This window comes from Planococcus citri, chromosome 1 (genome assembly GCF_950023065.1).
Source record: "Planococcus citri chromosome 1, ihPlaCitr1.1, whole genome shotgun sequence".
NCBI lineage: Eukaryota > Metazoa > Arthropoda > Insecta > Hemiptera > Pseudococcidae > Planococcus > Planococcus citri.
Genome location: NC_088677.1, coordinates 50,802,887 through 50,824,369, shown reverse-complemented (window position 1 = coordinate 50,824,369; position 21,483 = coordinate 50,802,887).

The following is a 21,483-nucleotide window of genomic DNA, read 5'->3' as shown; positions in this document are numbered from 1 at the left end:
ACCTACCCAAACAGGCCGAGTTTTTCAATCCATTTTCATTTTACAAGCTACAAGTACAAAGGTGATGATGGAAGGGGAGCACGAGTAAAAGCATTTTGTATTCTCGACGGTATTGAAACTTTGCGCTTTTGCTAATTTGTACGCTAAAATCTTACCTACGTATTTAGTATCTTTACGGCGACGAACAGTAGCGGAAGCTACCTATAGAATTCTCGTCAAATAGATTTTACAATGTACAACTGTTTTAATACTTTAAATAGCTCTGCTCTGTATAGGTTAGGTGGTAGGTACCTAGGCTAAAATATGCGTATATTTTACCCTTAAAGCTATTTAACCAAGCAGCCTTTGTAGAAAAGCCAATTGTTTTCGGAAATTGCCATCGCTTTAGGCGGCTTTGGCGTTAATTTTTATTGGAAACGTACGTCGTCGACGTCGACGTCGTCGTTGGAAGTTTTTCGTGTAGTAGGAATTTTTTTCATTTCTATTTTGTCGAAATATCGGTTCAGAATCTGCGAGCAGGCTTATTACAGAATGGAATTTTGATGAAAAATTCTTTCGTTACCTTTGCTTTTTTTCATTTGAACCGAATATATTTGACGTTAGATTGATTTGTTTTCTCGTTTTTACTTTCTATTCGTTCGCGCCCCCTGCCCTGCTGATTTCTCTCGGTTCAGTTTGCCTATTCGCGCCCAAGTTTTGTTATTTATATTGTCGAAACGGATGAAAAATTGAAATATAGTCGGGTAGGTAGAGTCGATTATAATGGAACATATCATATGATGCTGAAACGATTCGATTTTTGACGAGTCATTGCATTCGCGCGTAAATCAAACTGATAGAGATCGTTTTGCTTCGTTTTTATAAGCTTCTGTGTATTCTTTACGATCGAATGGGCTACAATGACTTAATTTTTGCCTTCCGCAGGATTCCGGTGCACTTATAGAGTAAGCTTTTGATGTGTAGTTTCAGCGTGTTATGAATTATTTTATCAATGGAAACATTAGGTTTGGTTTTAGTATATAGATACAGAAAATTTCTGAAGAAGAACAGAACCAAAGGAAACGAGTAAGGATTTCGTCTAATCGATTGATAGTAATTTAGAGTCGTTCTATTTTTGAATCATCAGTTTTTAAAATACAGTATTTTACGTAAAGAGCCTCGAGGAAATTCAACACATAACTAGGTACTTTAATAACAATTCTCCAGACTCTTTTGATCGAATAAGGCATAAGGCACATTTTTCCAAAACTTGTTTCCAAAGGTTGAAATTCATATTTTTCTTCAAATTTTTTTAAAATCGAATAAAATTCAAAAATTTAATAGAGGCTTTTGAAAATTTTCACCGAAATTGATCAAAATCAATCCAAGTGTTCAGGTCATCAATTTTGGGCTTTTTACGGAATTCTGGAGGGAAAGTTGAAAATCTAAACGCGTTTTCCAGAGACTTGATTGATTTGGGAGGTTAGCAACGTGATGTAAACAAAAGTTTAACTTGGATGCGCAAACCATCTTTTTTGTCTATAGTCCAACAATTTTTCTGATAATTATAGAATGACTCTTTGTTATAGACAGTAAAGGGAAGACTTCGCACTATCGTTATAAAAATGTACATTTTCCGTGCGCAAGGTTTTCGTAATCGCGAAGTTGCATGCGCGAGCGCCCTCTATAATTCACAGCGCGAGAAATGTACGAACTACGTAGATTCAAGAGCATCGCTATAGAATCGCGAAGTTACATGCGCGGCGCCCTCTACAAATTCTTCAAAACCTGGCGTCCGAAACGCGACTGGTTTTGATTTAGTCCCGCTTTGAGTGCGAAGTCTTCCCTTTACTGTCTATACTCTTTGTAAGATGTTTTGGTAAAATTATCAGTTCTTTATTTCTTCATTCAAACAAATTAGTCAGAAAAATCAAAAACCTTCAAAAATGAATTACTCAATAAAGAACTTGACGACGAATCATTGAAAAAAACTTTTGCCTTTTTTTGAAAGGAATAAAATTAGCAAATTTTTTTAAGAGGAAAACTGATATAGTTAATTCTGACATAACTATGGAAGAGAATATTATTAGAAATATTACTGAGGGGAGAAGGCTAAATATTACTACGTAAGTAGTTAATATTTCCCTATACCTGGCTAGTCTATGGGTGTCGGAGAGCTCAGAAATCATGCAGAAATACTATATGCATTTATGATCCGATGTAATAACAATAACACCAATACGATACAACGTGTCTAATTGATTTATTATTATAATTCGATCATGTCAGGTGAATCAAGATATAAAAGAATTTACATAATTTTACATCATTAATATGGACACCGGTCCATATTATGCGTCTCGCGCTAATGAATTAAGTTATAATACGCTAAAGTATTATTGTAATCGAAGGTGATGAATTAAGCAGGGATGATAATAAACCCTAATTTTACATACTTACGAAGAAAGAGATTACTTCTCAATACTCGTAAGTATGGGAAAAATTACCTTATTAAATAAATGATGAGGTTACTCACCAAGGTCCACATAATGTCCGCTTCTACTGTCTCTTTCAAGGTGGCTCACTCATACTAGGCCAGGCGACAGCAATGTATTACACGAGGTACCTATTCTACTAGCAGTAGGAGTGATGCCCGGGAAGATCTACTCCATACCCAATAATATCGCGATCGGATAGTTAACTTATTCGAATCACGACTTAATTTCATTTTAACCACTATATGTAGTGGGCAATGCCTGGATAAATAGGGGATAGGTACCCTTACGGGATACCTTACCTGCCTGTCACATCTACTAAGTTTCATATCTGAGGAAATGCGCGTTACGACGAAGCACCGGCGAGCTCGAGATACCTATGCTAAGTAATTTTGGTGCGTTCGCGATGCATTATATACGCATCGCGATCGATGCGTTGCTCGATGCGTTGCCTACGTCACGACCTTTGCGGAGTTAACACGTTCCCACCACTTACGTTCACGCTACCTAGTTATGCTTCGAATAACTACCTACGTAGTTGTGCTTCTAATAACTACTTACGTAGTTGGGCCATATCTCACCATATCATATGCCCCCCGTGGGGTTAACTCAATTGAGTAACAATCGAGGAAAGTCACGGTTATGACTTAAAAAAGCTATGGGAGATAGGCCTCAACTTCCCCCCTCTTCCCCTCCTATCCAGAAGCTAGACTGATGAGGCTATAGCTCACCCCTGCCCCCCGTTACTTGCTGCGATTGCAGACTATTTTGAGTTGACAAGAGAGGTCGAAAGATGGGTGGGGGCAGGCATTGTGGGAACAAGGGTCACCATATGATTCCTGCACCCCTCGATTACTTGATGTCAGTGAGCAAATTCGAAAATTTAGAACACAAACGAGCAATCGATCCAGGGGATACATTGGAAAGGTCAGTGACCCTAAACATATCCACTAGAGAGAGTAGTAGAGGTGGTGTGTTAACGTGTTGTTGTGGGGTGTATTTAGAATTTAAAGTTCAAAAAAAATTTTGTTGAAGACACCTAAAGTGTAGAATACTGTGACAGAATCTAACTATTTGTATTGTTTTTTACAACTTCAAAATGGGGTCAGTCAAAAGAGGAGCTTACTTAGCACGGTATCTCCTATTTTAAGTACATGAGTACAGCAGGTAGGTGCATCGGTAAGTACATATGAAACTGATGTGTAGGTCATTTTTTGAAAATTGTAATGAATTTTTTGTATGTTTTTTCTTTTTGTTGCAGGTTTTTTGGTTTTTCAGAAATCCGGGATCTTTTATTGTTAGACTATGCGTTTCAATTTTAGTATAATTTTTTATAGGAAGCTTCCTGCAACCTTATTAATTCATGTTTCTTTTATGTGTGTTTCAGATTCGAAGAATTCCAGAAATTGTTGAAAATGGTGAAAATCGAAAAAGAAAATGATACCAAGGGTCAGTGCTCATCGATATCATAAAAGGTAAGAGAATGGAAAATTTTTCATTATCCCTACTTTGATGCCAAAATTGTAGCTGTCTGTATTTTATACTATTTTCTCCTAATTGTATTTTGGTTTATAAACAGCAGACTGACCAAAGGTTGTTGACCTATTCATAAAGTGGCCTGCACGAAGGGGACGAAATCAACGGACAGTTGGACCAGTGTGCCTCCTCACCATTATTGAAAGGTAATTAGATAGTTTCGTACTGAGATAATTAATATTACTAAATACAACTAAATAAATAAGTAGGTACTTTAGAGTAGAATTAATATAGAGAGAGGAAAAGAAAAGAAAGATAGAGATAAAAATAATATGTAAGATTTAGATTGATTTGAAGGAGAGAGGTTGTTAAAGGTTCTCAAAAAAAAAAATATTGAGGTAAATAGTTCAATTATTGAGAAAGAGAGAAAGAAAGATAGAGAAAGAATAATAATCATTCGAAAAAGAGAAAAGAAGTGAAAATAAAGAAGGGTCAAGAGACATTATATGAGAGAAAGATGAAGAAAGCGAGAAGTATTTATGCTAGGTTTACATTGTTGCCTATCTTATATTTATAAGGTACAATTGACACGTCAGTTTTTCATATAGAGTAGTTTTGCAGCTTATAGTTTAATATTAGTATTTATATTTTAAAATAGATAGGAATATGTTGATCGTCCGCATATAATTGATTCAAATGCTTTATTGCTTTTATGTTTCACGCTGGAGGAAATACATGGTTCATTGTGTCAATTTTCATCGGAGGAGGTAGATGGATCATTGTGCTACGTCTCACTGGAGTCAGTTCAGTCGCATGTAGCATTGCAGTCAATTGGTCAAAATGTCATGGCGCTATGGGAGTGAAAACATAAGGTAAGTTTTGTATATTTTAACATATTACATACTTGTCTTTTTTGGGGTATATAATTTTGGAAAGAGAAAATTATTCAAAAAAAAAATCTAATTTTGTTTGTTTTGGATGCTAAATGTATGAAGAGAAAAGTAAACTTTTGAGATTTCAATGTAAAATCAAACTTGATCAAACTATAAAATTCGCTAGAGAGATTGATTTTTTGGGGTAGATTGGTTAGGAAGTATCGAGAGATTTTAGTAATTATTGGAGCTTTATTACTTGTTTTTCCGATGAGTGTCTTTTAGTCTCTAGAGACTAAAACCATTACCGTTTTTCTGGACTGGCATATTTCTTGTTTTGGCTGTAATTTGTATCTAAAAAGAAAAGACTTGATTATCTTGCAGTATAGCGATGGTATAATTGTAGTCAAAAAACACAAGTACAAAACAAAACGTAATATTTCAAAAAATAATAAAGATCAATAAATTAGCCGATATCTGTAAGGTAAATACGTTGATATTTAAGGGGACAATCAATATATCACTAAACGTCTATAAATAAATAAATTATAACACTAATTATCCTACAAAATTCACGATTATCGTCATAAGTACAAAATTAAATAATTGAGAAAAAATGACAGGGGTACAAAATACTAAATTTTTGCACAAAATAACTTAGTTATTTTAAAGTAAATTATTCCTAATGGTTTCTAGATACGAGAGAATAATCAAACAATGTCTTTTTCGAAAATAAATTAAAGATGATACGAAATTTAAAAAAAATAATACGGATAGGGTATTAAATTCCATCATAAACGACATAGGGAGTATATTGTGAAAGCACGAAAGGGAAACATAAAATGAAGGGTTCGTTTTCGTCGATTTTCATAAGTTATCATTTTTTCACTGGTAGCCAGCGTCTTCAGGATGTTCGTCATCGGATTTTTCGTTTTCTGAACCATATTCTACCGCTGTTTCAGCATAAAATTGCGCGTATCGTTCTTTATCTTCCTCTTTTACTGCTTCATCGAGAAATCGATCGTTATTGGATTCTGTATCGACGTTTTCGCATTTTACAAATGCAATATCTTCGAAGTATGGGAAGGGATTTGTGGTATCGCTGGGTGAATGTTGGTTCGTATGTGAAGTCGAAGGTGTTTCTGGCTGTAGAGCTGGGAATTCGGCTTTGTGCGATGGTGACGTTATCGCTAACTTTGCAATCTTCGCTTGAACTTGTTTTTCTTCAGATTTTCGCTTATCAGCCAGTTTTTTCTCTGTAAGCTGTAGATGCGCTTTTTGATTTGAAAATTTTGCAGCGTTTCTTCGTTTAATTTTGTCAGACGTAGACGTAGAACTACGTTCTGTATTTTTAAGTTCGAAATTATCCGTCGTATCCATATCCTCGATCGATGAAGTCGTAGACTTAGAGCTTGAATTATTGATTGTCGCTTCGGAGTGTTCGGAATCGTTCGTCGATGTAGGACTTTGTTCGGTAATCATCTGTTCAATCGTCTCTGTTGTGACCGTAGACGTAGAACTCGGTTTTGGATTATTTTCGACAGATTCTGACGATGATGGAATTGGGGAAGTATTATTCGGCGTTTCAGTAGTTTCTTCGGTTGCAGATCCATGTTGAAATTTAGAATTCAATACTTGATCTTTATCGGACAATGTTTGCGATGACGAAACCGTAGACGTAGAACTCGTTTCGTTGGTTTTTTCTTCGTTAGACGATGGGGGTTGGGATTGTGAATTGCGGAATTCTTCTACTATCGCTTGAATCGTCTGCTCCTGGGTTTCCATTGGCGTATCTTTCACCTTCTTTTTTAATTCGGGAATAAAACGGTTCTTTAGGGTTCCAAATATTGGGGTATATTCTGAATTATCGTAGTAAGGTCCCATCTCATCGAAGTGGGCTTGACGTGAGTGTAGCTCGGAGAAATGATCGTCTATTCGGATCACGAGACCATTAAAATTTTCTATCCAATGACGATCAAGAGCAGCACGAATACGGTGGAAAGTTGCTCGATCAAACGACGGGTGGGGGATGAGAGGGACGATGATTGCTTCTCGCACCTTCAATTTGTTCAAGACGCTTCCTAATAATCGTAGGGTCTCCTTGAATTCCTCCTCCGGCGTTCTCTGTAAAATATTAGCGTGACCGATGCTTATCATTATACGTCTTGGTAGGATTGTCCAAGAATCTAAGTATTCCATCAGGTCCTCGAGCAACAGGTCCCTTCGGTATAGGTCGCGATCCAGTATACCGGCGAACGGTCGATTAATTTCCAAAATTCTGGCTAACGCTTCAACGTGCCCGTCTCCGACCATTAATATATCAAACGTGAAGTATACGCTTCGGTAAATTTTTGGCTCGTGCTCGTATCCCGCTGCGGTGAAATACTTGGGGTAGGAATTAAGGGGGTAAAAGGGCTGGATTTCATTGGAGCTGGTATGCCATCTCAGCCAATATCTACGGTGGTGACTCGCTTTGTTGGCGCTCGTACCCTTAAGCTGTTCAAGCGGTAGAGATCGTTCTTCGGCTTGAGTGTGTTTTAAGATTGAAGGTCCTTTTTTGGGAAATCTCGGTTCACTTGATGACCGGTGTACGTTTGGTTGGTTGTACGTAGCTGAGTTGTTCGTGGTCATAGCACCTGAGCGACGATGGTTTATATGATTTCGTAGATCGAACGTAGGGTTGCCGGTATGTTGGTTCCTAAACGATATCGTTCTAGAACGATTATCGATATCCGTGATGATCGGAGCTGGTGGAAAAATGCTTGATTGGACCATAAATGGTCTTCCATCTGTCGTATATTCAACGTGGAACGTAGAGGCCGTGCGTATCGGGAAGTACGTCGGATTTCGCGGTGCCGGAAAATAGTTACCATTTACAGGTACGAAGTCGTTTGTTAGGTTGGAACGGGGTTTGTATAGTGTCGCTGGGTTTCGCTCTTGATAAGGTTCAGTCACGTCACCTCGATGCTGTAGCACTAATTTATATCGTGCCTTAATTTCTTTATTTTCAACCGCTAACAATGCCATGCGATGTTTGAAAATCGCCATCTCGTCTTCTCGCTTGCGTGTCTCGTAGTCTTCGAGTTTAGGATTCGAGGATGAGGAAGGGCTTCTTCTTACTTGGGCCACATCGCTCATGGACAACTTCTTAACGCAGCGGGGATGTGCGCAGGGAGTCACTGTTTGATTTCGCTTATTTCTTTCCGTTCTCCCTCTCATCATAGCTGCTAGGCAGCGGTGATGATAGAGGTGCTGGCATTGCGAAATGTAAGTCGTGTTTTCTTCATTAAACGGTACTACTGTCAAATGGCAGTAGTCACATCTTTCTGCAGCCATAGTGCCGGAAAAAACCTGTATTTGTCGGAAAATGAAAAAGAAAGGAAAATGAAATTTAAACGTGATGTACTCTAGAGTATCTATTTTACATCATTAATATGGTAATTTTTATGTAATGGGGAAATCTCTGAAGTGTTCATACCTCTTTTTGTCGCTATATTACGCTGGTAATTTTCGTAGAGTTACATTCAATATTATAAAATCGTACAATATTCAAGTCTTCTAAATTCGAAAGGAACACTCTTTTAGAACGGTTATCAGTGAATGTGTTTTGAAAAATTTTGAAATGAGATTTTGTTTATGTTTTTTGGTTTGGTAGGATTGTGCAGTATAGCCAATCCGTACGCGCGTGTGTCCTATGAACCGTAACCGTAACGTAACGAGTTGCTCATGCAACAAGTATCTGTGCATCAACAGCTGATTAGTTTTGGTTGGAAAAATGCCGAATTCGAATTTTTTACATTAATCATGGCCGAAAGTATTATTTTTGCTGTTTGTAGTGTTGTTACTTTTTTATTTTCGTGTAGCCGAATGAATGATTGTGTACGAACTTTAATAATATTACGCAGAGATGTTACAGTATACTTGAGTTTTGTACGTGTTAACGAAATAATACTAAGATCAGTGATAATCTCGTCTATATTTTCAAGTATCACGAGGGAAAGATACACAAACGTAACAACAATAGAAAAAATGTCATGTGTAAGTAAAGTTATTCATTTCTTATGCTCTATGGCTACATACAAAAAAATTTACGAAACTAAAACAAAATGCAAGAAACAAAAAAAAAAAAAAAAATATAAGAAAAGGCATGGCTTAGTTCTATAACATGAACACAGAATGTATGGTTGAATCGATATACAGCGTCAAGTTCGTAATACGAGATAAAATACAGGAAGTCATATGATGCGTGTGATGAGTTTTTTACGTCGACACTTTCGATTCTCATTCTTTTCGAAACTGGTAGCTTTCATTGTTATTGTGCCGGATTTTCTGCTTCGACAGGTGGTTCGTACGGCCTTACGTTTGCTGCCGCAGCCGGAGGCATCCCCAGCGAGATTAGGAACGAGATTATGTGCTGGCGCTCCTGCCAGGTGGCATATAAAACGCCATCATTGACGGTATGGATACGGTAATACCTTATGCGTAAGACGTGCTCGTCTCGTGCAAGACGCTGTACCGCGATGCCTGCAAACGTCAGGAGTGGAGGAGTGTCGTTATTCAAACCGGCGGCTACCATTTCCGGGTCCTCAAGTAAAGGTTCTTGATGTTGGATTACCTGGACGTTATTGTGCGCCAGGTTAAGGAGCAAATCCGCGGCTTGGTGCACATCCATGATCATCCCGTTTTCTCCAATGTCGCCTTCCATATCTTGTGCTAAGTTGTTCTGGTCGTTCGGTAGGAAATTCGGTGGTAGAGGATCGAGTGGCGGCATTCTGGTTGTGTGTGGTGTAGTCGAGTACTTGCAGGCAAATTTTTCGTATCACGTTAACCGCACTTGTCGCGAATGTTTATTACAAAGAAAATGATCCGCACTCTATATCGCGAATGTATATGTTAACGAAAAAATCCGCAGTCTATATTGCGAATTTGACTAATGTCGGTTCTAGTACCGGTGTTATGAACTCGAATTGAAAATAAGAAAAATTAACGCGAAAAAATGGCAAATTATAAGCGAGGCTTTCTAACACGAATTAGTTTATACCAATGTACAACTGCTACTGAGCTGAGTTTAGACAAAGTCGGCCACAAAATCACGACAAAGTCGAGACAAGAAGTCGCTTGATAAAAAAGAAAAAAAAATAAAATATCAAAAGATAGGTCCTTATCGCGAATTTCCTAGAATCGTATCCGTTCGGCTGGAGACGATCAAACGGGGGTGACGTAATTTTGGTACAATAATATTTTATTGCTTTGTTCGATGTTTTAACGATCGCCAAATTACTGCCTAGTTAACAATGTGTAATTTTTTGAATGTGCAGGTGTTCGATTTTTGGGGAAGAAAAATGCTTGTCGAAGATTTATGGTCATCCATCAAACAGTGGTCAAGTTTTCAGTGATGATATTGGCGACATAGATTGCAACATTTTCGACGTGGGATCAACCGGTTTTTTCGTGAGTAAATTTTGAGTATTATTTTATCATGGATTATGAACATTTTAATTGATTTTTTCAATTCTACAGGGTGTTTAGAAATGATTGAGACGATAAGAAAAGGTTCAACTGGTATTGGATGTATTAGTCGATCTATATCGTGATCAAGCCTGAGAAGGATTTTTGGCATTCCTCATCCTAGAATTTGGAATTTTTCGGGATTGGATCGAGATGACAGGTGTGAACGTGTTCGTGATTTCTAAACCGTATTAACGACTGAAAGGTGAGTTGCAATTTTTTACCGATATAGTACGATTGTTCCTGTTTAATTTTGATCATTTTTGTAATCTCTTTACTTATTTCAAGTACGATGTTGAAAGTCGACTCGCGAAAAGGAATGACCTAAATCAATCGTACTTTCAAGATTTATTTGAGGCTACGGGAGCTTCCCATTATCCTAGAATTTTGGGAAAGTGAAATGGAATTGACGACTAGGAATGTGTTTTGTAACCATCCTCGGGGGAAATTCTTGAATAACAAACAAGTGAGCTATAAATTTGGATTTTACGTGTGAATTCTATTCCTATCTATTTCGAATGGTTCCTAATTTGTAATGATTTTAGATTTCGAAATTTTGAACGATATGAAGATGGATCTAGATCCTAATTTGCAATTTCATTCATCGTGTGAAAAAGAATAAAAAGCTGCAGCGGTGTATTTTATCGTTCCTGAATGCTACTTCTAATACAGGTAAGAAGTATTCAAATGATTTTTAAGTAAGTTTTTTGTGTACTAAAATTCTTTGGTACTTCTTAGATTTTTTGAAAAAATATATGATCGTTTTGAGTGCGCAAAAGGAGCGACGTGGGACCGAAGAATTTAGCAACCGGATTCATGCTTCAATATCGGGTGAGAGTTGATTAATTTATTTATTTAGACGCTGTTAATTTGGATTATGATCGAGAAGAATTTTTTGAAGAAATGTGGACACGGAAAATATGTATTCGAATCGAAGAAAATGAAGATTTCAAATTTCACGACGTGATACAGCTTGGGATAATGGTGACGGGTAACAAACGAAGGCTACATGTATTTTTGAAGTATCCAGCGTTTATTATCCGTAGCTGTTATTTCCTCACACGTTCGCCAAATATGGGTCTTACTTTATTTTCTTGTTTCTCATAATTTTAATTTAATAAATTAATTTTATTATGGGGTAGTGGTTATGAGTAAGGAGTATTGGCTACCTATGATGAAAGAGTATCCAGTACTCCTTATCCGTAGCTAATATTCCTTCAGGATCTTCCAAGTATGGTATGTGGATTTTGTCTAGCCGAAAATCAGAAACTTCCGAAGATTTATCGTGCTATTTCTCTGACTTGCGGTCATTCCAGCGGATATCGTCCAGCGGTAAAGAATGACGTACACTTATGTTTGCGTGTGTACAGCATTCTTTACTGTTTGTCACTATTTTGCGCAATCAATGATCAGAAAAGTTATGAAATGCTTTCGTCTAGGTATTAGTTGGGGGTATTGGAGGTAAGAAAATGGCAGTTGCGTGTTTTGAAAGCAACTCGCATTTTCTTCCCTTTAATAAATCTTCGGGGGAATCAAAGTACCAACGGGATCACGGATTTTTAGAAAATTGGTTATCGCGACAGGTGGCAAAGAAGGAGAAGATCCAGTTTTATGTCGATAAACTGCCGCTGTTCCTCCCCTACCAATTTTGTGAACTAATAAAAATGGAATTATGGGAAAGAACAACGAAATGACCTATAGCTTGTTTGAAGCAACGAGGGACAAAGATGATCCACTGAGTCAGTGGGTGCTCTCTGTCCTTCGTAGTTTTGGATAAATATACTATTTGAATTTCATCGTGAACAAGAATGATTTGAGAAAAATGAAGTTTTCTGACCTGAATATTGCGGCGAGAAAAGAAGATGAAATTCTCATAATTTTGTGCAATCCTAATTATTAAGCTCTGTAATCACTACCGTAAGGTGTCGTATTTTTATTTATTTTCTTAGATTATTTTAGGCAAATTAGTTTTATTATGAAATGATCGGGGGTGTTTGTGTAAGAAAACGGTAGCCACGTGTTTTACGAAGTCGCTACTGATTTCTTATTCAACGCACACTCCTGATTAATATCAACGATTATTCTGCCATTTTTACTATGGGGCCTTTGAGGGTGTTTGCTGAAGGAAAGTGGTGGTCGCGAGTTTGTGAGTCGCCACCACTTTCTTATTTAGCAAATACTCCTAAGAAATGTCAACTATTTTGAAAATTTTGCGTGAAAAAGAAGAAAGAAGAAAATTGAAATTTTTTAACAGGATAATTAATTTTGTTTTACGTGAAATGAATTATGGTAATGATTTAAGCTTGAATTAGGTTGTGATCTTTGAATAATTTGTATTAATTTTGTCATGATATCTAATGAAGGTGGGGAGGATTTTTTCATAACAATGTTGGTCAATATATCCCCTCATGTGGTTTTCGAATAGGGTATTTGGGACAAATGCTATGGTAATTTTTTGTAAAATAGTAATGCACATGAGAGGCGATTTGAATCTAAGCGGATTTTAATTTACGTAGGATTGAACTGAATGAAATGGATTCCTTAGAGACATTTCATGCAGTAAAAGAAAAATTTACCACCAATGAGTCGTAGAACTTATTGGGTGCATTTTGAATTAGTTTATGAGGGAGAATGAAGCATATGATTGCAGGGTATGGTTACTTTATTATCGCATTTCTTGTAATTTTTGGGACTAATTTTGTCACTTGTTGAGTAATAATTAAGTCAGAAAAGAACCACGTATTTTTTAACCTTAACGGAGATGCGAGAGCCGTATGAAGAGGGTCTATATTTTTACCTATGCAGGTAAATAATCGTATAGGAATGGGTTATTATAACAACACAGGTATAAAAAGGTGAACGACCGACCGCGGTGTAGTGTGTCAAGGTGAGCGTGGAAGTGTTTGTTTGTACCGCGTAATAAAGCGAGGTATGAACGGTTTCTTTTTACTGTATCTTTTTATACAGGGAATGATGGGGGTATAACGATACGTGAATTCTATAATTATTATAATTCTAAAGGATATAATTATTAACTAAAATTAATACCCAACACCTAAGTTTCATTAACTACTACTTGTCATCCTGGGGTCGTATTATTGGTTGCTGGAGTGGAGCCTTTTTCTGGTGTTTTTCTTTTCTTTTGTGTACGGTCCACTCTCTGCCTCCATTTTCAAAATTTCTAATGCGTCCGCGAGTTGATGTAACTGTTCTAGGGTGCCTAGGGTAGTACTAACGGGAGGAGTAGTGGGAGGGGTGTCGAAAACTGAAGCTCGTGCCCCTGAATATTGCATGGTCGATTGTTTTCTGAAAAAATAATTCTTGCGACGTATCGCACGTTGTTCGTGCGCTATTTTGCAATTATTAATTTTATTTCTCATAAAAGTATCTAGTAAGTAATTAGGTACTTTAGTATATGAATTATAGCGATAGGGGAAAGTTTTGAACTCATAAATTTTGCTATTATTGGCCGATTTTTTCGTACAATTAGGCTCGATATCGATATTTTCAAATGAGGATGGTAGATCTAATTCCCATATTCCTTCTTGAAAATTTTTTATAGTGAAAAGGTCTTGGTCTGTTTCCCTACTTTGTATCATTTCAAAAATACTTAGTTCGGCTTCCTCAACTGTTGCTATGGTTTCATTCCAGTTTTCGATCTGTAAGTTGGTTTTAGCTGAACATAGAGTTGGCTTAAACATCCCTTCTGTGGAAATAAAGCAAATTTCCATGGGATGTTCGGGATCAAAATTACAAATTAATTTTCTTTCATGCAAATTGAGCGATATTTTCCAATAATCCATAGAGAGTCTACCCATAATAAATACTTTTTCCGCGGAATCGATTATATAAAATGGGATATTTATTTCTCGATTTCCCAACATCAATCGTATTTCTATGCAATGCTTTGCTATCGCGATTGTCTTGCTATCAGCCAAAGTCAAGGAGATTTGTTGTTTCAATTCTATGTAAGAAAGATCTTTGGGTGCGTAAGTTGTGAGGATATCGATTACTGGTTGAGAAATTATGCTGAGGATTGCCCCAGTGTCCAATTGTAGGGATATATACTTTGGGCCAACTGCCACTCCTACTATGCACGCTGGGTCTATTGTGTCTGGACGTAAGAGCTGTGCCATGGTAGATTCCTTAAGATTTTCAGGATCTTGTAAGTGGCGGAAGGGTTTAGGAGGTGAAGCAGGGGGTATTGGGGTTTTTGAACGTTTTTCTCGCCTTCTTCTTCGTTTGCGAGCACTCCTTGATGTAGTGGGTTCTTCAATTTGTTCCTCAATATTCCCTGCCATTAATGAACTGAGGGAGTTATCCATGGTTAGTTCTGCTGTGGTTAATGGGTCGAGTTGGATGTTTTGATAAATTTGTGGTGGAGAAGGTGTTTCTGAAGCCAGTGACATGAGTGGTGGAATTTGAGCCGTGATGAGTTCAACTTCCGGTGTGATTGACTCGGGGTTTGAAGTTGATACCATCATGGGTGGTGGGGGTTTATCTCCAAGCTCGATTTCTGGTTCCTTGTCCCCAGGGTGAATATAGGGTGCTGTCTTTGGTTCAAATAATCGTTTCGTATCTCCTTCTATATTCCTATCTTGATGATCAGTCTTGAACAAGGCAGCTTTTTCAATTCGTTTGAGTTCAGCTTCGATTAATTTTTCGGTTTCCTTATATTGCGAAATTGATGGAAAAAATCTTCGTAAAATTGGGACGAAATGGAATCTCTGACGTACGGGCAGAATTTCTCCATGGGGTCCTATTTTTGGTCTAAGAAACTGTTTTCCACCACGGCTAATAAGCTCAGTTTCTAGAAACTGCATAGATGGGCTCTGTACAAATTTAATTCTAGGATCAGCTGTAGCGCGGGTAAACATTTCCTTAAAGTCAATGTACCTAGAAATTTTGACTAATGGCTCTGATGATATGCGAGGTTTGAGCAGTGGGAATAGCAAAATGATACTTTCTGCTTTCTTTTGAAAAAGTAGATCGAGTACGTCAATTAATTGATCTTCAATGATTTTGTACGGTTTTCGAGAATAATTAAATTCAATTTGGCAAGCCGAGAGTATTATTTTTGAATTTTGAGGAATATCGAGTTGAGATATCCTGTTATGCAATTCCTCTAGAGTGATCTGGTCTCTGAGGTGCTCGGGTAAATGTGTCACTAAGACATTCTCGCCTCGCATCATATAATGCGCTAATCCATCGCCTATCCAAACATATTTTGAAAAAATATCCTCAATTGGGGCTGATTCTTCACTAGGAGCTGCCCCTGGAGCATCTAGTGTGACTCGTTTCCCGAAAGCGTGGATTCATCGTCGTCAGAGTCTTGCATAATTTCGGTGGTCATTAAATTCAAAGCAGCAGTTGTAGCTTGAGATTCTAATTCCTGAGGTGATTCCTGAATTTGAGCAATTGTTTTCTCGATTGTTTCCTCATCGATTAATTGACCAGCCATAGGTTTCGGTGACTCAATTTTTATCTTAATTTCGTCTTTAATCACGGGAATTTCAAAAATTTTGTTTTTGTCAAGTTTAGTTTCTTGAATTTCCATTTTTTCATCGATTGAATCAGCTTTATTTTCTTTCGTTAAGGGAATTTCCTGCATTTCAATATTTTCACTAGCTGATTCAGTTGAGGGAATTTGTGAATCCAAATTATTATTGAAAGTCAAAAAGGTTTGGGTTGCCACATTTTTGAATGATTCTCCAAATGGTGGAAGTTTTTCCGAATTTTCCACTTTTTCTGCGCATTTGGCTAATTTTTCCTCAAAAGATAGGGTCTCATTTTTGGCTTTTGAGTCCAAATAGCGACTTATTCTCTCGTCGAGAGTTTCAATGGGTATATCCGGGTGCAAGATTTCTTGAAAACTTTGAGATTGATCTTTCACTTCGACATATTTGTCCAAATTTTCATCAAATTTATCAGTTTTTTCGTCATTAGCATCAAATTTTTCCAATTTATGCGGTTTTTCATCAGAAGGCTTGTCAATTTCTTTCTTATCCAAGTCATATATCGAAAAGGGTTCAGATTCATCAAACATTTTTCCTATTTCTTCCTCAGTTTCTTTTTCCAAAACTGTGTTTTTCATGTGATCTATTTCTGCCTCAGTTTTATTCTCTAACACTACAACTTTTGCAGGTCCTAAATTTGGATCATATTGAGGCGATTTTGGGGTCAATATTTCGATCCTAGGTTCAAAAATAGATGTTGGGGGTTCCGATTCAGGTTTTTTAGTCGGTTCCATCGCGAAAAATAATGTTTTGGGTAACGAATTGCTTTCGAAATCCAAAAAAAAACTTGTGCAATATTACCTTAAGTAAGCAGAAGTTCGCTGGATTCTCGAACAGATGAGTTGAGTAGGTAACTGGATGCGTGAAGGAAGAAATCAAATAGGTAGCCGAGTACTTGAAAGAAGAGCTCCGCACACGTTGATACTTGTAACACGAATGATTTTTGTGTGTAATGTGGCGGAGCTTTTATTTGTCTAAGGTTCCGGCCAAAATGCATTATGATTTTTGAAAGTCTTTCCCACACTCTAAGATGTGAAAAAGATGACATATTTATGGGCTTGGGTACAATGTAAATAAATATAGGATATCTATGTAGTATTAGTTTTTAGACTAGATTACTCTATATGTTCTTATATTAATTATGTACATCTGCATATAATAAATTGATTCTTTCTTAGCATCTCCGAGTATTTTAATTTGGAAAAAAGAAGCTATTGAGGTGATAAAAATGTCTTTGTATTCTAGAATACTCATGACAGTTTTATCACCATGATAAAAAGGTAAACGAAATCTTATCTTGACGTTTTTATCACCTGTATAAAAGCGGCAAGATAATAGGTGATAATTTTTCGTTACCTATATGATTGTTTGACAGTTTTATGGCCCTAATCATTTTACTGGACTTAAGGCTAATACCTTTTGGCGCGAGCCTTTAATATGATTAGCATATTAAAGGTATTTTTACGTGTGATTTTTAAATGGGTTTGTTTAAAAAACATTGAACATATTAGATGACATTTATTGTTTCTCATTTTCGGATTAGTTTATGTTTATTTATTTTGAGAAAAATACGGTAGCTGAATATTTTATTGGACATTAGTGTCATCCAAAAAGGTGCATTTTTGTTAATTGGAGGTTGGTTGCTTTTGATTAAATCGTTTTTATAAGCATAAACAAAGCATATACTCGCGTGTATAAAAAGACTGATTTTTAATAGAAATCTACAGATCATAAAAATGTCAAAATATTTTTTCAATTATTCAGAACGAAATCTTTGAGTGACAGTTTTATTATTTCGAAATCACATAAATTTACTCTGTCTACTTAATACACACATTATGCGCCTAAGCAGTATAGCTTATTAGTGCATAATGTGTATGTTTTTAAATAGACAGAATTATTTATTGATTTCTTATGCTTGGAATAATTTTCCCATGGAAGACAAAGATTTTTATAACTTGGTTCTCACGGACCATCTCTTTGTTCATTGCAAAGGCAAAAAGGTCTTTGGAATGTGACTAAGGAAAGTGTTTCGAAACGAAAACGAGAGTGTTGGTATATGAAATAATCTGATAGTTTGGAGTTTTACTATTTTTTCGAGAAGAAATCTATGTAACAAAGAACTTTATAGGGGTAAATTTTGGTTTAGAAAGATTTAGAAAAGAAGGTGAAATTTGGTTTTTTCAGATCTATTGGGGATTTTTAGATTCTTTTCTGGTCCACTGGGTAATTTTACCAGCAAATACTCCGAGCATAAGTTTCATATTTTTTCATTTACGACACTTAAAACCTCAAAATATTGTCTGGCATTTTTCCAGTACACAGGAAACGAATTCGTGAGACATAGAATTGTGTATAAGGATCCTATGTAGTGTATGAAATACTTTTTGGGATTTTCAAAATGAGAATTTTGAAATATTTGATCGGAAGTTTTATATGGTTTGTTTTCCCTTCACTGGACACATCCTAGAATGTGTTTCAGTGAGTAGAAGAAACCATGATTTTTGGAAAATATAATTATACTTGTGCTGACCTATTTTTCACTTAGTGAATATTACGGCATTTTTACTATAACCTGGGCTCTGTTGCACTCCAGATTGACACTTTTTCTTATTCAAAATAATCAAACTCATTACGTAGTCTGAAAAATACAGAAAAATGTGTCGTCTGTATAAGCACAGGTAGAGTCCGGATTTCCATATTTTCGAGTATTAAAACTCCTAAAATATGTGATAGTCTAGTCATTTTGCAATTCGTAGGTGATGAATTGATTCAACTTTCAATGCCATTTTATTCACTTAGCAAATTGTCGGTCAATACATTGAAACCATTTGCCCCCTGAACCCCTGAATTTCTTCAAAGGAACAATGGACAAATTAGTTCATTTTATATTTCCAAAAGACTGAATTAAGAGGTTGAATTTTTCTATTGGTCTAAACATCCTGCATACGGATCTAGTTATTCGAAACAAAATTATTATTTCAGAATTTTATGGAAAAATGAGGGTTATTTTAGAAATTTTAATTAGGGAATTTTATCCAAAATTCAGTAAATTTAAATAGTTATGATTTTATAGTCATTCTTTGACCCCTATCCTGTACCTTTGCAAAGGCTTTTTGGCATGTATAGCTATCGTATACGAGACTATAGAACACCAAAATTCCAGCTGATATATTCTAGCAGACAAGGAATGGCGTATTTTTAGTATCCGAAAACGTAATTTTTATTTAGTTTATTTGCATAAAACGGACTTAGAATTGTTTTTTATTTTAGATCAAAACTGTTTGAGACATTTTAAGTTTCCTATTATTACATTTTTGAGTATTTTTAGCTTATTAAATGTGATTTATTTTGGTTTAGAAACGGATTTTTTAGTTTTCAAAAAGTTAAGAATTTTGTCAAAAAATTGGTTTATATTTATTGAATCTGAATTTTCTGTTAGAAATTTCACGGATGTGCTGGGACATATGAATTTAGCACTTGCATATCTTTGAATTTTGGTAAATTTTATTTTCAGAAAATGGTTTTCGGAAATACGTTGGGACATATGCAGGAATTTTAGAATTTTGCATATTTCCGAATTTATGGAAAAGGAGTATTTTTTCTGTTTTGAAAGTATAGCAGAGTATCTGAAATTCGAAGATACGTGGCATGTATGACTTTTTCCAAAAGAGGTTCAATCCACGTCAGGCGCCAGACTACATGAATAGTCAATTTAGACAGGCCACCTATCTTGGAAGATCGTATTTAAGATTTTGCATATTTTCAAAAATCAAAAAAAATCTTGTTAGGAATATTAGAGATTTACATTGGATTTAGGATTGTTTCGAATCATGTATTTTGAAATACATTGAAACATCTGAGACTTTTGAGACCTTTGCCAGCCTTTGCGCTATGAACAAAGAACCTAACAAAAAGATACATTTTGAGACTATTTTATGATTTAGAGCATAAAATAGACTATTTTTGTTCATTTTTACAGTTTTCAGACATGTATTTAGTGAGATTTTTAACACGAAATAGTTCGATTAAATCATTTTCAAAGTTATCTTCGGATCTAATTTTGACTATTTTTACATGAATTTTGCTCAAAAGTTGATTTTAGATGGATTTTATTAATTTTTTAGTTAAAAAGACTGCATAATTTTTGCCCCTTTTCTGACCTTTGCGACCTTTTAGAAGCAAACACTATGATTTTTGAGTGATTTCCGAGTTAAATAATTTGTCTATTTTCTGCAGTAAATGGGACATACGATTTTGGTAAAAAGAAATTTGTTATACTCGGAAATTTTTTAGAAGAAGTTGTTAAGAAAATTTTCATGCAATATTAGTATGTTAGTAAAAAAAAAAATCGCGAATTAGTATACTTTAACTCGTCATTATTTTTAATTTTAGAGGCAATTTAGATATCTTTTGAGTCAGATGAATTGCATACTTTGCCATTTCGTGGTGTTTTTACGAAAAATCATGAATGCAACTATCTCAGTCAAAAGAAGGTTATTTGCAATTTTTCAAAAAAGAAGTAGAAATTTATCTATCTCCTACAGAACTATCATTTGAGTACGGCTCGCTATGTTCTAATATTTGAATTTGTCACCATATTTAGTTAAAAAAAAAAATTTTGAAAAAATTTGAAAATTTTGAAATTAATTATTTTAAATTTATGGATTTTTTACGAGTATTTTAGCGAGTTTACTGAAGGTATTAGATTAATTTTTTCACTTGAATTGTGCTCTTGAAGAGAGCTTTTTGGAATTCAAGTTTCGGAAAAATTGAAAAAATTGAAAATTTTGAAAATTTTGAAAAAATTTAAAATTTTAAGGGTGGGTTTTTAAGTAAGTCGGACTGAAAATTTTGCAATTTTCAGGAGAATTACGCGGAAGGTGGGCGCCAAAATGATATAGTTAATTCTGACATAACTATGGAAGAGAATATTATTAGAAATATTACTGAGGGGAGAAGGCTAAATATTACTACGTAAGTAGTTAATATTTCCCTATACCTGGCTAGTCTATGGGTGTCGGAGAGCTCAGAAATCATGCAGAAATACTATATGCATTTATGATCCGATGTAATAACAATAACACCAATACGATACAACGTGTCTAATTGATTTATTATTATAATTCGATCATGTCAGGTGAATCAAGATATAAAAGAATTTACATAATTTTACATCATTAATATGGACACCGGTCCATATTATGCGTCTCGCGCTAATGAATTAAGTTATAATACGCTAAAGTATTATTGTAATCGAAGGTGATGAATTAAGCAGGGATGATAATAAACCCTAATTTTACATACTTACGAAGAAAGAGATTACTTCTCAATACTCGTAAGTATGGGAAAAATTACCTTATTAAATAAATGATGAGGTTACTCACCAAGGTCCACATAATGTCCGCTTCTACTGTCTCTTTCAAGGTGGCTCACTCATACTAGGCCAGGCGACAGCAATGTATTACACGAGGTACCTATTCTACTAGCAGTAGGAGTGATGCCCGGGAAGATCTACTCCATACCCAATAATATCGCGATCGGATAGTTAACTTATTCGAATCACGACTTAATTTCATTTTAACCACTATATGTAGTGGGCAATGCCTGGATAAATAGGGGATAGGTACCCTTACG